The sequence below is a fragment of the Urocitellus parryii genome, chromosome 5, assembly GCF_045843805.1.
Source record: "Urocitellus parryii isolate mUroPar1 chromosome 5, mUroPar1.hap1, whole genome shotgun sequence".
Classification (NCBI taxonomy): Eukaryota; Metazoa; Chordata; class Mammalia; order Rodentia; family Sciuridae; genus Urocitellus; species Urocitellus parryii.
The window spans coordinates 90,977,190-90,990,352 of NC_135535.1; the positions used below are offsets into that span (position 1 = coordinate 90,977,190).

Here is a 13,163-nt window from a genome sequence, read left to right on the forward strand (position 1 = left end):
ATGACAAAAGTGGGATTTTAATGATTCTTATACTTTTATAAGTTTAATTCAAACACTAGACTATTACAGTAGTAGAAAAATACTTAACAGAATGATGCTAACTTAAGTTTGTCAAACAATCAGCTGGCCAAACAAAATTAATACAGCAACTTACATTTTTCATTTTAAAGACAAACATTATTTTAATGAAAAATTGACAAATACAATCATATTAACTGTATCAAATCAAATATTCAAAACAGGCATAGTAAAACAGTCAAAAGCATCCTTCACAGTATACACATAATCACACAGTGTATGTGTACTGTACACTCAATGCCAACACATCTGAGTACAACTTTAGTAACAAAGTCTATAACATATTTTATACATATACATAATATATAAGCACACATACACAATATAGACTTATCTTGTTCTTCTGTCTTAAGAACTAAAAGATAATGGAGGAAAAGGATGGGTTTAATTGAAGACAAAATCACTTAAGATCTCACAATACTGAAAGTGTATGTTACAAACAGTGGATAATCAAATTTAAAAAAGTTTATATGTGTTGGTTGATACCATTTGTATTATTATATTGTAAGAAATTATTAGTTTATATAAATATCCTTTGTTCAGCTTCTTCTAAGTATCTTTTGGTAACACAAAACCTCATTTATGATTTTGCTTATCAAGATTTTAATACTCTTCTCAAGACAGTTCTACCAGAAATCACACCATACCCTCTGTAGGCAATATTTCAATATCTTTCTTGTCTTTTGAATTTATATTGACAGCTAGACAGTAATAAAAACATAGGAAAAATTTAACTGTGGCTCACTTTTTCTCAAGAAGGTGACAGAAATAATATGACCCAAGTATGATCTAGTTTGGAAAATAAATTTCATATGTACCTATATAGATGCATCAGAATGTATAAAAACAATGTATGTCCCCTCTGTAAAAAACTTCTTAATAGTTACATCTTTAAATGTAGGCATAATTTAAGCAGCAGATAACTCTGAATGGGTCCAGAATGTGGGGATCAGAAGGTAAAAAAATATAATCATTCCAAACACAGAATAAATCCTAGATTTACATGTTTCATTTCAAGACATTACTTTCACATACCTCATGCAAATGAACCTGCGACTATTTAAGGATATGCACAGTGATTGTTAAAGCACAAAACTTCCATAGAAAAGAACATTACATGAAAAATGAATTTAATGGCAAAAATGAGAATACTTGCATACTATTTTAAATAAAGATCATCCAATAATGTCCCAATAAGTGTCAATTGTTGTTCTAAATTAAAGCACCTAGTCTCAAGAAAAGAATTTATACCTCTACCTAAAAAAAATTAATTAAAAAATAAGTTTGATCTTTAATTTCTTATTAATATAAAAAATGTAATTTTGGCCATCTCACTTTTTATCATGAATTTAAGCATCTTAAAAGGCCTTAAGCTATTATGATGTCCTAATATACTATTAAATTTAAAGTTAAATGTTAAACAGCTTTACTCTATGGAATTTGAACATAACAAATGACCAATGCTATCTCTAGGTTAAAATATGAATTGTATTCTGTACCCCAGAATGAAAAGAAAAAAAAAACACTATTAAAATGGAAATTTATTAATTTGTAGCAAATAGTATTTAGGAAATTGGTATACTATTCTTTTTTGCAGTGTTGGGATCCAATGCAAGGCATCACACATGCTAGACAGTTGCTCAACCACTGAGCTGCATCCCCAGCACTTTTTGTTTTGAGAAAGGATCTCACTAAGTTGCCCAGGCTGGCATCAAATTTGCGGTCTTCCTGCCTCAGTCTCCAGAGGTGGTTGGGATTAGAAGTGTAAACCACAAAGCTCAGCTTGTTATAGTAATTTTATTTAAGGAATCTTACTGAAGATTCATTTTCTTATCAGTTGGCAAGTAATATAAAAAAAGTCTGCTGTGCATTTACCACTTCTGAGTGAAATGTCCTTATAGCCATATAAATACATTACACATAAAACATCAAATATATTTTTCCTTGTACCTCTATTTTTAGTACTAATGAAAAATTTCCTTAAACATTTTATTAATTTATCCCATAAAGGTATTTATTAGATACCAATTAAAAATAAGTCCTTAAACCAATCAACCTTCAACTATATACTATTTTCACACATTAGAAGAAAAGCATAAGAAAATAAGATTATTCTTTAAAAAGTTAACTTCTGTCAGGCATAGTATGTATGCATGTTATACCAGCTACTCTGGAAGCTGAAGCATGAGGATCACAAGTTTGAGCACGGCCTTAGCAACATAGCAGGACCCTATCTCAAAACAATATAACAACAACAAAACAAAAATTTTTAAAGTATGATATATTTTCCATTCCTGATAATAATTGCTTACCCTTTCCTTAAGAAAAGATGGGGTATAACTTATGAAACTAGCAACCAAATTTTCCTCAATACAATTTTTTTAACTAGTAAGAGAAATATAAATTTCATGAGCATTCTGATTAATATTTCTCTTAAGTTTTGCATATTTGAGTTATGATAATGTTTTATAATTTTTCTTTTACTATGCTGGAGGGTTGAACCTAGGGCCTTATACACACTAGGCAAGCAGTCTAATACTGAGCTACACTCCCAGCCCCATTTTATTGTATTTCAAATTCCTCTTTGGCAAGAAAAAAAGGGTTTGGTTTGAATATGTTGTTTAAAGTGCCTTAGAAGCATCAGACAAGCAAATGAGGGAAAAGGGGGGCTATATAGTAATTAAATAAATCTGAATAGCACGCAAACTTCTTTCAAATTTGAAAAGTGGGCTAGATGTGTTGGTGCATGCACGTAATCTTAGTGACTGGGAACGTTGTGGCAAAATGACTGCAATTTCAAGTTCAGCATCACCAAGTTGGGGAGTTCTATAGCACTTGGTGAGATCCCATCTCAAAAAAAAAAATAAATAAATAAAAAGGGCTAGGGATGAGGCTCAGTGTTCAATCTCCAGTACTGGGGGACAAGGGTGGGTGTATCATATATAGACTTTATTGACTCTATAAGGATATGTGAGAATATACTTTATCTAGAAAGGCAGAATCCTGTCATAATAAATAAGTATCTAAATATTTATTTAGTTTTTTTTCTTATTTTTTTTCACTGTTCTAGGGATCAAACTTAGGGTACTATGCATGCTAAGCAGGTGTTCTAACACTGAATTATATTCCAAGCCCTTCCAATGTATGTATTTTTTAAAAACTGGCTTGGCATTAAGTTCAAACAAAATTATTTATGTTAATTAAAATTCAACTTTCTTCAATATCCCTTACATTTGTGAAACACACCCACACACAGTATATGAATCAGTATATGAATATACATACAAACTCCAAGAAGGATTTTATGGGAAACATTTTTAAATTAAATTTTAAAAAATTAGACATTATACTCACTAAAAGCTAAAAACTGTTTACATGACTATAGGTGTTTGCTGATACATCTATAATCTTTTAAAACACTTATTCATCAGGGGAGTAACTTCGTTGATATTAATCATGTTATAAAAATGAGGGTAGAAAAATCTAACTAGAATCTAACTAGAATGATTGATAAATGCAGAAGATTTTTTTTCAACTTGATGCTAAGTCATTTAGCATTCACTTTTAAGTCCTTTTTATTTGGCTTTTTTAAAAAAATGACTGCTTATGTAATTTCTCAGTATTTCCTAAGGAAAAAAATGAAAATATAAAGGTCTTTCTGAGGAAAACACTGAGTGGTCCATGATTTGGAAAACAGACCACAAAATATGTTGCCACAGTATTCCCAGTTAAATATCAGGAATCTATCAAAACAACATTGTAATGCAATCTCAGAAAAGCAAATTGTAACAGCAATATAAACTTTCATGAAGGTTTTTTAGGACAAGTTATAAGTGACAAGAAAATTTTGGAGGAAAAACATAAGATCTAATTTCAATTTGTGCAAATTTATGAACAGAGCTTAAGAAGTGTGTCACTTTTCCCCATTAAAGATGCCCTACAATAAGTGTCATTTTACTAGTTGCTGATTAAAAATAACAGTCTGTAGAGTCCCTAACCTTGACAGTTAACACTGATTTCCTGATTGATTAGCCATGCCTAGGCATGGCTGCTGATTTAAGGTATTTGGGTCTTCTTGTTTTCTGCAATCCTAGTTCTTTCCTTTCAAGCATTAATATGAACATGTGTATTTTATACAAACCCATTGCTCTTTTAGTATTCAAGGTATGTGATGCTTTCAGATATCTCAGACATCTCCATATTTTTGAAAAACTTCAATTAGAACTTTTAGTGCAGTGGAGTAACTTAAATCATTAATGACTTTTACATCATCAACCTTGAATATTGATAAATACAAAATGGAAAAAATAAACAAGCCAAACAAAATCCAATCTTTTTGTTCTTTTCTAAAATATGCAAAATGTGAACATGAAAATATTACCTACTGGGCTGGAGATGTAGCTCAGTGGTAGAACATTTGACTACCATGTGCTAGGTCCTGAGTTTGATCCCCAGCACAGTGGGAAAAAAAAAATTACCTATTTAAAAAAACACCTTTTGATCACATATCAATTTAATGCTAAAATATATCATTTTATAGAATGCATTGGATGTACTGGCCTACATTTATAATTTCAGTGACTTGGGACACTGAGGCAGGAGGACCACAGACTTGAAGCCAAACAGCAACTTAGTGAGAGCCTAAATTGCCTATTTTTTTAATTCTTATTTTTTTTGGTACCAGGGATTGAATCCAGGGGCACTTAACCATCGAGCCACATCCCCAGCCCCTTTTTTTTGTATTTTTATTTAAAGACAGGGTGTCACTGAGTTGCTTAGGACCTCGTTAAGTTGTTGAGGCTAGCTTTGAATTTATAGTCCTCCTGCCTCAGTCTCCTGAGCTGCTAGGATTATAGGTATGTTCTGTCATGCTTGGTTCTATTTTTGTTCTTAAAAAAAAAAATAAAAAATAAATAAAAATCATAAAACAGGCTAGGAATGTAGCTCAGTGGTAGAGCACCCCTGAGTTCATTCCCTAGAACCACCAAAAACAAACAAATAACCTCATGCATAAACACACACATATAAATACTCTAAGCAGCTTTGGGTTCTTAAAATGAACAATCAATTTCACAAAAAGTGCTAAGGTTCTCAGTGTGGCACTTTAGAATGAAGCAATGAAGTTCTGTAATCTTCTTTTTCTTCTTTGAAAAGTAAAGCTGTTTAACTTTAAATATCTAATTATTTATTGAAAAACAAAGACCATTTTCAATCATACATAATATGTGCTTTAAATATTCTGAAACTGGGATCAAAAATGGAAGTCACCCTCTCACCAACAGTATCAATCTCCCAGTTAAAAGGCACCATGATGTAGACCCCAAAGACAGAACCAAACCAGGTCGTTAAAACTAGCAAGAACTCAAATTATTCGTTTTACTAGGTGCTTTTAGATGTTTAAATCAAAATCTATATTCATTTTTCATGTTAGTTAATTTTCTTCTTCTGTATGATTTTCAAGTATTATAATACGTCATAGGCCAGAGTAATCTGAGGGTGCTGAAGTGAAAAAAGCTGATGTTGTGAAACACATGGCTAGGAACATTTGGACTATGAAATACAAAACGAAACAAAACAAAACAAACAAACAAAAAACCCCAACTAGATAGAAACGTGTATGACTTCTTTTGCAGATCTGCAGATTACCAAGATTTCTAAATTAAAGCCAGCTAACTCCATGACACATATTTTGAGTCAGAGAAAAGAAATGGGGTAAGATATGATTATTCTAATGACTGTGTAAGAATGATTGATTATACAGGGAGAAGATACCCCAATATATTAAGAAATAGCTATCTTTAGGTTTTAACCCATCTAACACAGTACTATCTAAAATGATTTAAATACTTTCCATACAAATGCACTGAAACACTGGGAGCAAGGGAGGTTTTGGGGGCTGCCTTTGAAATAAAACAATTTTATAAAGCCTTTTCTCTAAAAATCAGTTGTGATGCCTTCAGTTAGTAAAAATATGGAAATCTAGTAAAAGTTTTGCAAATGTACTGCAGACCTCCAAGTACATATCAATCAAATACTCTACACAAAAACTTTAGCAAGATGGCACACTTAATATTCAACAGCAAAATGTTCAGCAAAGCCATGCTAAGAATACTGCAGCATCTTGAAAAGCATGGATGAAGTGTGGTTTCCCAAATAAACATAAATAAGAAATAAAATAAGAAAAACACTGATGTTATGAGTAAATCTGAGGATAAACCAAAACTGTCACTGAGGTATTTTGCAGATGACAAAGCAGTATCATTCACTGTCCAAGACCTTACTTGCTGGTACAGTTGTGGTCTTAGCGCCGAGTTCTCAATCATTGTGTGAACCATGGTGATAATAGGTTCATTTTCTTTCATCTATTTCAAATCAGGAGGAGCATACAGCAAACATCAGTTTACAGCATAGCTAGATTTGAAAGACGACACTGTAAATATATCCTCTACTTTAGTATCTTCCTAAGAGTGCAGTTGTTTACATTTTACCCCATGGTTGTACAAACTTAATTTATATAACAATTTCAAACCAGTATTAAATGCTATAAAATTATAAAGTTACAGAAAAGTTTAGTAATTGTGACATTGCTGTAAACAGATTTTACTTTATAAATACAATCATTAGATTCAATTAATAAGTATTCTTACATAGATGAAAAAGCATCATAATTCAAAGGATAATCTAAATGGTAACCACCTATGAACTTAGGAGATAAATGGTATCATGCGATTTAATCCAGTAATAAAGCTTAGATGATATTTAGTTCTTTATAAGGTTAATCACAAAAAATTTGGCTCTTTACAGGCTTAAAATTCTGTAATATAATACACAACCTATATTGTTACTTAGATAATTACATTTAAAAATTAATCTTGATAGACATTTATATATACTCTTGGATCTTCTCACTGTATAATGCCTTGTGTAGAATTATTCAAGGACTAGTAAACTAAAACTTATTCAGAAAAGACTTAGTAAATCTCCCCAGTTTCTAAAAATGTAGGATGAAACCATGTTTCACATTTCCAGCTAGGTTGTACTAAATTACTGCCCCTAGAAAAGTACTTGTTTTAGCTACTCTACTGAGAGTTAAAGCACGAAAAGATAATTGTCATTATATAAATGGAGTAAATGGTCAAAAAATTTTTAGCATTTGTAAGCAGACAGGTCTGGTGTTTAAAGTTGTACCTTGGGACGTTCAGTTGACCTAATTTTTGTCTGCCATGTAACAGAAAATGTTATCATGGTTGGCTAATGCTACTTTACTGATTTAGCTAAGTTTTTAACAAAACGTTCACTAGACTCAAGACTAACAAATGTATAATGTAAGAAAATATAGAATCCTGAAAACTCTTACCAAAGTCAATTTTTTTTTTTATCCTAGTTAACAACATTTTATGCAACAGATTTTGGGTGTCAAATTAGAAACAGGTTTAACCTACATTTTAGTAAGTAATAGACAATAAAACATGTACTTTTAAACAATTTCTCAATTAAAAGTTTATCCAGGCTTGGGTTGTGGCTCAGTGGTAGAGCTCTCGAATAGCTCATGAGGGGTGCTGGGTTCGATCTTCAGCAACACATAAAAAAAAGGTGCTGTGTCCAATTACAGCTAAAACAAAAATTTTTTTTTTTTTTTATTGTTGGTCGTTCAAAACATTACATAGTTCCTCATACATCATATTTCACAGTTTGATTCAAATGAGTTATGAACTCCCAATTTTATCCCGTATACAGATTGCTGTATCACATCAGTTACCCTTCCATTGATTGACATATTGCCTTTCTAGTGTCTGATGTATTCTGCTGTCTGTATTATTCTCTACTATCCCCCCTCCCCTCCCCTCCCCTCCCCTTTTCTCTCTCTACCCCTTCTACTGTAAATCACTTCTTCCATTTGAATTATCTTGTCTTACCCCTCCTTTCCTCTTATATGTCATTTTGTATAACCCTGAGGATCGCCTTCCATTTCCATGCGATTCCCCTTCTCGTTTCCTTTCCCTCCCACCTCTCAACCCTGTTAATGAAAATCTTCGTCTCAAGCTCTTCGTCCCTACCCTGTCCTTGTTTCCTCCCCTTATATCAGAGGAGTCATTTGGTATTTAAAACAAAATATTTTAAAATAAAGTTTATCCAGGCTAAATCAGTATTTTTATTTTTGAGATACTGAAGGTTGAACTCAGGGATACACTACCACAAAGCTACATCCCTAGTACGTTTAAATTTTAATATTAAATAGGTTCTCACTAAATTGCCCAGGCTGGCTTCACACTTAAAATCCTCCTGCCTCAGCCTCCTGAGTTGATGGGATTACAGGCATGACAATCATCATTTTTAAATCTGTGTATGCACAACTCACCTCTTTTGGCTAAAGTATTAAAAAAAAAATCAACTTCACTAAAGAGTAAATTCCAATTTTAGCTGTGTATTCCAATGACTGACAACAAAATATATACTCAAGTAACCACTGTCACAATGCAGATAAAGAATATTTACATCTACCCAGAAAGTTCCCTCATGTCGCATTACCACCAATCTCTAGTCTGTGCTCTCTCCCAAGTAATCAGCAGTCTGATTTCTGTAACTACAAAACAATTTTACTGATAAACTAATTTAATTAAATTTTAATATATTTGGAACTGAATTAAAAGTTTTTAATTTTCCCCCAGTGCTACCCAATAAGGAACCAAGGTATTTAAATATAAGTAACATTACTATACTGTACCAGATGAAGTTTTACGTTGTTATAAGGGAATTAACAAATAGATGATTAAGGGAATTAACAAATAGATAATTACAGAGTAAATTATTTTTAGAAGGAAAAAAATTATATCATAGAAATTCAATATTTTCATTTTGTGGTACTGGGTACAGAATCCAGGGCTTTGAGCACACAAGGAAAGATTTCTTTATATTTTAAAGTGCCCTTATAAGGGAATATTAGCTATTTTATCATAACAAAATACTGAACTTGGAATAAAATGCTGTAAATGTGGCAGTTCACATTTTATCCCATGATTGTACAGACTAAAATTTATATGAACAATTTCAAATAAGAATTAAATGCTGTACTTCCAAGGTTATAGAAAAAGCTTACTAATTATAATATTGCTTCAATTAGATTTACATTTTTGGGGGCTTATTTTATTAGTTCAACACATGCTTTAAATAACACAAGTTCCTTAAGTCTCTATCCTTTTTAGTATTTAGTTTTAATTTTCTTTTTTTTTTAGAGGAGAGAGAGAGAGAGAGAGAGAGAGAGAGAGAGAGAGAGAGAGAATTTTTAATATTTATTTTTTAATTCTCGGTGGACACAACATCTTTGTTGGTATGTGGTGCTGAGGATTGAACCCGGGTAGCACGCATGCCAGACGAGCGTGCTATCGCCTGGGCCACATCCCCAGCCCATTTAGTTTTAATTTTCAAAGCAATTTTATCAGTAACTTCTATTATCAAACTCAGTGAAAGTGTTGGGAGCATGCATGCTTCAGAAATAATGAAGATCTGAGTATATCCCAAAGTAAAGGATATTCAAGGTCAAACTGAAACTGCTGCCATGTGTTGGAAATCTGGTAAAATGGGACACTTTGTCAAATAGCTAGATTTGTTGATGTAGCTCACAAATTCAGTGGAATACTTTGAGATGGTAAATACGCATGCATATTTGGGGATTCCATATTTGTGATTCTGAAATGCATCTGTTTAACTTATTAAATAATTAATTAAATATTTAATTACCAAGGTTTCTTTGTAAGAAGAAAGTGACTCAAGTACAGAAAAGCTAAAAGCAAATTAAAGGGTACAAACTAGCTGGGTGTGGTGTTATATGACTGTAATCTCAGTGACTGAGGAGGCTGAGGCAGGAGGATAACACATTCAAGGCCAGTCTTGGCAACTTAATAAGACACTCAACATAAAAAACAAAAAGGCAGTGGATGTAGCTCAGTGGTAAAATGCCCCTATCTTCCATTCCCAGTACTGTTAAAATCCCCTTGGGCACCATTCTAATTTAACCAAGGGCTCTTAGGATGACTGTGTGAGGGGTTTAAGAATAATTAGGGGATGTAATGGGTCCTATATATGGTAGCTTTCTCTATACATGGGGCATGAAACAGCTAAAACCAACTAACACACTAATTAGGGCCCCATTGACAGGAAGTTTGGTACCCTATTAAACAAACAATTCTAGTCATCTGATTGGAACCTTCACTCTCATCATATTTAATGACTTAGAAATACTAGAATTGCTTTATTTCCAAATATATCCTACAAGCAGACTAATTTTTTAAAAACATTTTTAGTTGTCAATGGACCTTTATTTTACTTATTTATATGCGGTGCTGAGAATTGAACCCAATGCCTCACATGCTAGGCAAGCGCTCTACCACTGAGCCACAACTCCAGTCCCTGAACTAATATTTTCTTTTTCTTTTTTTTAACACCAAATAACCTCTGAAATATTCTGTAAGTATATTAATAATAGACTGACTTGTTTCTGTAACTTACACTGAAATGGCACATTATATCTGGCTTTTGTTATATAAACTTTATATAATAGCTTTTGAATGAAAGCAGCAAAATATATATACTGCCCCTTACCCCCATATAAAATGCCCCATGAGCTACTTGGTATTTTGTGCTCAAGTTGATTAAAAAAAAAGGATACTCAATAATTCTCTTCTGGTTTGAATATAATAATTTTAGAAATCATTACTTTAGTGGTATTAACAGTCTAGATATTTTATTTTAAGAAATCAAAGTAAGAGAAAGACTAATTATCACAAGTAGTATGTTTATAATTTACTTAAAAATTAGTTTTATGATTTGCTTCATGCTTTAATTCTTTCTTTGAGGTAACAGGTAATATAGGCTTTAGTTCCATTTATTATAAAGACCCATTATTTCATAATAAAAATGAGAATATATAATTCAGACAATTTTCATAATTAACTTCAGCAATAAATAAGAAAATGTTATGTAGAAACACCATAGAAACATACTTAGGTAACACCAATAAATCTGTTTACAACAAAAACATAATTTTACTTAAAATTTCGAAGTTCAAATATCTAGAAAAATATATAAAAAACCTGATTGCTTATCCTAGTATTCTTAGTTATGAGTTATAATGGACTATTATGAATTCCTTTGTTTTATTTATCTTCTTTGTAAATACTTTAACAATACACTAAATTCTACCATTTTTTTCTTTTTAAAATGGTGTTAGGGATCAAACCCAGAGCCTCATGCACGAGAAGCAAGTGCTTTACCACTGAGTCACATTCTTAAAATCTACCATTTTTAAGGGCCAAAATATTCTCAAAGTGAAAATCTTACATCTCTATTAATCAAAATGTATTTACTTTTGCCATGGATAAATCTACTTTAAGGTATATGTGAGCTTTAAATAAGAATTAATCTTCTAGATTAAGAGATCTGGATTTTACAAATAGCAAATGTTTTCTTACATTAACTCAACAGATTTATCAGCTTATGTCTTAACTATACAACAATGCACTTTAAGTCCATCCAAGAAATGTTTTTGGCATTTATGCTCAATTCTCCTTCCTGGGCTTCGAAAATCATTCAAGAATTCTCTTCTGTAAACACTCATCTTTCCTACCCTGCACTGAGCTACATAAACTTCCTGAAAAAAAAACGTATGCAAAATTAAGATGGAAGCAAAGTTTACTACAACTTAGCTATAAAAATTACTTGTATAAATACAAAGTAAAACTGTATTAATATTACACATTTTAGAAGGGGTGGGGAAATTTTGTATCACTTTCTTGCCTTTTTAGAGTCATAACCAGCGTCAACTATCTCAGGTAACAAGAAACTAAGGAACTACAGCCTGAAACACTAAGGACAGAACAACTCCCCATTAATTTTGAAGGAAGTCAGACTTAAAAAAAAAAAAAAAAAGAAAAAAGAAAAAATCATCAATATATATAAGGCTTTAATTGCTTTAACCCTAACTTTGTGATTTTTGGATAAGTCATTTACTCTCACTGAATAAAAATAAAGGTAAATAATCCAAAGGCTACAGAAGCTACAAATTAGAATCAAGTGTGACACTGAATATATATAATAGGGCCTTGTAAGTGATAGCTATGCATTAATGATGTACAGGCACTACATAGGTGTCCAGTGTACAAGATGGGAATGCTTTTGAAATTCTGGAGAAACTGTGAGTCACTGGTTGGAGAAAACTTGGTTTATGGGGAAAGAAGTATTTCACCTGTTGGTGATAGTGGTGGGCTGAAAACTCAAAAGAAAAAAAGACCTTATTATGTGGAGAATAAGGAGTTTTACAGGATTTACTGTTATCTTAAAGAAATAATTTGGTATGAGCTTTGGGAAAAATAATTGGTAACTAGACATAATTTCAATCAGAGAGGTTAAGGGTTTCCATCATTCGTTTATTGTGATACTGGGGACTAAATTCGGGCGTACTCTACCATTGAGCTATATCCCCAGCCCTTTATATTTACTTATGTATTTTGAGATACGGTTTCACCAAGTTTCTCAGGCTGGCCTGGAACTTACAATCCTCCTGCCTCAGTCTCCAGAGTTGCTGGTATTACAGACATGCATCACTGTGCCTTGAGAGAGTTCCCATTTACTGAGAGCTTAATAGTTTCTCTTTCTCTACTACCTCAACAACTCAAGAAGTTGGTATCAGTATCCTGTTATAAATGTGAAAATTGAGACTTAGAGTTAAGGAACATGTCTAAACTCAGAAAAATCAGGAAGAGAAAGATCAGGATTATACAATAAGGAAGTGATATCTAGATGTAAGAGAGACACTGCTCTATGTATGCAAAGATTCATAGGAGAAAAATTATAGAAGGTACATTGCCAAGATCTGGTGACTAAATAAGATACTATGGTGGCTTTTACTCTTGACTAAACACAATGCAAACATGTGAACAGCTAAAGTATGTGTGCAGATACTTTGAATCATGACTTTCCCATTTTCAGTAAAACTATTTTAATACTACATTTAATTCCAGTTTTTAAAAAATATTTATTTTTTAGTTGTAGTTGGACACAATACCTTTATTTTATTTATTTATTTTTAT

General features: G+C 32.1%; 1 protein-coding gene across 1 annotated transcript in view; it reads right to left on the reverse strand.

Moving 5' to 3' along the window:
- Nucleotides 1-13,163, reverse strand: part of Plekha5 (pleckstrin homology domain containing A5) — a 233,190-nt gene that overhangs the window by 41,041 nt on the left and 178,986 nt on the right. The window lies entirely within an intron of this gene.